Source organism: Myotis davidii, unplaced genomic scaffold (genome assembly GCF_000327345.1).
Source record: "Myotis davidii unplaced genomic scaffold, ASM32734v1 scaffold71, whole genome shotgun sequence".
NCBI lineage: Eukaryota > Metazoa > Chordata > Mammalia > Chiroptera > Vespertilionidae > Myotis > Myotis davidii.
Genome location: NW_006283588.1, coordinates 4,049,359 through 4,053,724, shown reverse-complemented (window position 1 = coordinate 4,053,724; position 4,366 = coordinate 4,049,359). Strand labels below are relative to the sequence as shown.

Sequence of the window (4,366 nt, the reverse complement as noted above, 5' to 3'; positions counted from 1 at the left end):
GACTGCAGTCACATGACCGGCCGGAGTCTCAGGCTTCTCCGTCAGTGGGTGCCGAGTACACCAACGAACCGCCAGAGACTACATATCCCAGAATGCCACTGGACCCGGGTCAGGCGTGCCCGCCCTTCCGCCCTAAGGGAGAGGAATACACATCCCAGCATGCTGTGCGCTTCCCGAGGCGGCTAGCGGGACTGGGGACCCGAGGCCTGTGCGGAAGTGGGTTCACCACCCTCGGCAGCTGGGCGGAGAGTGGAGGTTCCTTCTCGTTTTCCGTGGGGGTGTCCGCTCCGGACGGTGCCGGATGGAGGGGAGCTGACCCAAGTCCGCGGTGGCTCTTGGATTCCCTGTCCACCCACTTCCCGGTCCGAAGGGATGGGACCAAAAGGGTCTTGACAACCTGGTTTTAGGTTTACACGTGAGGAGGAAAATCCACGGGAGTTCATTGGCCGAAAGCCATATGTATAGTTTGTGGGAGATCATAAATATTAATAATTAATGCCACCTTGGATAAATGTCCTTTTTTTTTCTTTTCTTTTTTTCAGAAGGACCAGTTGATTTACATCAGAATTTGATATTGAGAAATTTTCTCTAAAACTGCACTCGGAATTATTTTTTTACTTTACGCTCTTCTCTGAGCAGCAGCTTTTTTAAGGTTAGTAAATTGGCAGTCCTCTCGTAAAATAAAAATATGCGACGGAGGGAGAGGTAAAGTTAAAAGTGGTCCATTTTACTGGAGCGCAAGGGCATTCTATTCGTAGGCAGTTCATAGTTCTGCTTGCTTGTTTGCTTGTTTTCAGCAAAATAAGGAAAAATGAGTGGGCACCTGGGTTCCAACAACACATTGCTCTCAGTGACCAACAGAAACTGTTCACGAAACCGATCCCCAGAACTCGTCTCAACCGTAACCGGGTGCGGAAGCTCTTCCGCCTCCTGTAATTCGCAGCTCCTTCGTGTCATACATATTTTAGTGCCCGCTGTGTGCGCCCATTACCTCGGTAACAGGAACCGTGCCCTGGAAGCGCTCATGTTTTACTGAGCGTAACAGGGTGTGATGGAAATCAATTCTCTTATTCAACCTGTGGTTTGCAAAATTTCGCAAACCACAGGTTGAATAAGTCACCAAAGCTCTGGACTACAAGGGGTAGAGTCCAGGTTTAAACTGAGGTCTACTGTTGGAGGGACTTTTGGGTTAAAGAAGAAAATGCATGGGGAAAAGTACTAGCGTATAAGATTTCAAAATAATTAGCTGTCAGTGTCATCATATTACCATTTTGTTTTATATGGTGGTCAAAAAAAATCATTTTTCTTCTAAGTTGTTTTGGCTGAGCTAATAACATGAGACAGATTAATGCTGGGGTCTTTTCCGCATTTACTAGGATTCAAGGAATCCGGAGAAGTGGCTGTGCATAAATTAATGAAGAGACTAGAGAAGAAATATGAATTTGGAAGGAATAGGAGAGCCAGACGGAAACTTGGTTCTAGTGACTAAACTCCCTGAATCTGCGGACCCCTGGCTTTCTAGTCCCACATTTTGTCCTATAGCAAAGCAGACGTACATATCAAAGGTAATGTTCGGTAAACAGTAAAGGAGCATCAGGTTGGGGGGAACTGCCCTCAGCTGTCTGGCAGCGGCAATAACATGCAGATCTTCAGCCCTGCTGAAGGTGTCCATCAGCCTTCTATGAACTTCTCACATTTTATTATGCCCAGCTGGAATTAGCCTCCAGCAGATTAACAGGAGGAAAATGTCCAAACCGTGTTACAGATATACATCCAGCGGATGCCATAAGAATATGAGACCCAAGGAGGCACTGGCAGTTAAGACTGATAGGCCATTCTGGACAAAGGAGAGGGAGGCAGAGGTCTGGGATTTTGAAGGGAAAGCAAGCAATTTAGAGGTGGATAGGAAGAGCAAACATGTAATAAACTATGGTGGGGGGTTCCCTTCTCCATGTCCAGCACGGAGCTGGGGAGAGAGAGACGTGAACTGGTTCTTTTAAGTAGGAGGCACTTTCGGGATTTGAGGAAATGAAAAGACACAGAAGTAGAATAAAAGCTTAGGACCAGGTGTGGCGTCTGCCCTCTGAATGGAGGGACAGAACAGCCTCCAACACCGTAAGTAGATTCAATAAATACACGAATAACAGAAAGTTACATCACATCTGGGTGGGCCTTGAGTTTCTGGCGACATCATGAGATCCATCCCCTTAACACTGGGCGGGAAGGTCAAACTGAGTGGCATCCCAGTCTCTTGACCAGGTCTGCCCCCAGGGCATGGCTCTGCCTGCGCTCTGAGTTTCAGCCAACATATTTGGCTTGATGCACAAGTGTTAGCTAGCAGCCCTCGACAATAAACAAATGGTTGCTGGGCCTCCCAGAAACAATGGTACACAGAAGGAAGTTCAACAAACAGGCTTTGCTAGATTTCTCGGGGTCTGGCACATTTAGCCTATGATATTATGCTTTAAGCAGGTTTTTCTATTTAAATTCCTTTAAGCAGATAAGGGGGAGGGGCAAAGGTTCTTTCAGAGTCTTGTTTTCTTAATAACCAGCCTAAAAATCAAAATCCTAAAAGGCTTATTTTGAGAAGGCAAAATTTTGGTCCCCCCTCATATCTATATATATAAAAGGCTAGTATGTTAAGTGTCCCTCCACCCATCTGACTGGTTGCTATGATGCACAATGACCACCAGGGGGCAGACGCTTAACACAAGAGCTGCTGTGACATGCACTGGCCATTTACAGAGAAACGGCAGCGGGGGCCTGGGGCCAACAAAGCAACACTTTGCTTCCCCCAAGTGGGACACAGGCCCCGCTACAACCCAGGAGCGACAGCCCACCAAATCACAGCAGACGCTGCCATGGCACAAAATGCAGCCCACAGCCCAGCCCAGAAACGGTGGTTGTGGGTGCTGGGTAATGATGTCACGTAGCAACATCTGGCTTCCTCTCCCTAGTGACAACTAGCCTCCTTGCAGTTTCTTCAGCCCAGGAACACGACTGGCTGGCTTCGTAGCCAGGTGGAAACGTTTCACACTGTAACCAAATGTCTGTGAAGTGTTTTCCCATGCCTCATCTCATTTTATCCTCACAGAAGTCCTGGGGAAGGTAGTAGGAGACTCGAGGGAATCCCATTTTCTTTTCATTAGCCAGAAAATGGAGATTTAGAAAGCTTAGAAACTTGACCCGATTGAAAAGAAGTAAGAAATGGTGGACTTTGAAATGACTTCAGGTTTACTCACTGCACAGAATATAGTCAAACATTGCTGCATTTAAATATTTTACCCTTTGTTCTCCCTGCATGATCCACAATAATAATCTGCTTCATGTTGATATTTTCTGCTGTGTTGCTGACAATTACCTGAAGGAGAAGTTTGAGTGCTTCACTGGGCTGGAAAAAGTTTAGCTAAATCAGAAAGCAGGTCTAATTAAGCAAGTGTATTCTTTATCTATAAAGGCTAAGTTGGCTCGTGCATGCACGATACATATAAAGCTCACTGAGCCCAATTGCACACGTGTGTTTCCATCTGTCATTGTTGATTGTGAATTTGGTTGACAATTCTATTATAGAGAAAGGGCAAATAGCGATATTAAAATGTCTTCTAATTAATTGCCTTTCAATGTGCACGAATTTGTGCACTGGGCCAGTAGAGAGAGAGAGAGAGAGAGAGAGAGAGTGAGTGTGTGTGTGTGTGTGTGTGTGTGTAAATCCAAGCATCCAGGTGACCCTATGACGTGCAATAACTATCGGGGCAGACGCTCAATGCACAGACATGGAAACATGGAACAGACTGATGCATCTCAGAAGGAAAGGGGGCGGGGAGAGGGCAGGTAAAGATTAACCAAAGATCTTATATGCATACGAGAGGCTTGGTGCATGGATTGCTACACCAGTGGGGTCCCTCAGTCCAGCCTGTGGGGATTGAGCCGAAACTGGCTCTCCAACATCCCCCAAGGGGTCCCAGATTGGAAGAGGGCACGGGCCAGGCTGAGGGACCCCACTGATGCACAAATCCGTGCACTGGGCCTCTAGTATCTATAATAATAAAAGCATAATATGCAAATCGACCAAATGGCTGAACAGTAGAACAAACGTCCAGACAACCTTCCGGATGAAGCTGGGACAGCCAGGGCTGTGAAGGCCTACACTTGCATGAGTTTCATGCATTGGGCCTCTAATATCCTATCTAATAAAAGAGAAACATGGTAATTGGCGTACAACTGCTACCCTTCCCATTGGCTAATCACCAAGATATGCAAATTAACTGCCATCCAAGATGGCGGCTGGCAGCCAGGCAGTTTGAAACTAACATGAGGCTTGCTTGCTTCAGTAACGGAGGACTCCAATGTTCCCCCTGAGCCTGCA

The 4,366-nt window shown here is 46.7% G+C and overlaps 1 long non-coding RNA gene across 1 annotated transcript; it reads left to right on the top strand.

The window, feature by feature from the left end:
• Positions 1-6: 6 nt before the first annotated feature.
• Positions 7-2,025, top strand: LOC102766469. Its single transcript, XR_001514194.1, has 2 exons — positions 7-652; positions 1,377-2,025. It is a non-coding gene; the product is annotated as an uncharacterized LOC102766469 (long non-coding RNA).
• Positions 2,026-4,366: the final 2,341 nt, after the last annotated feature.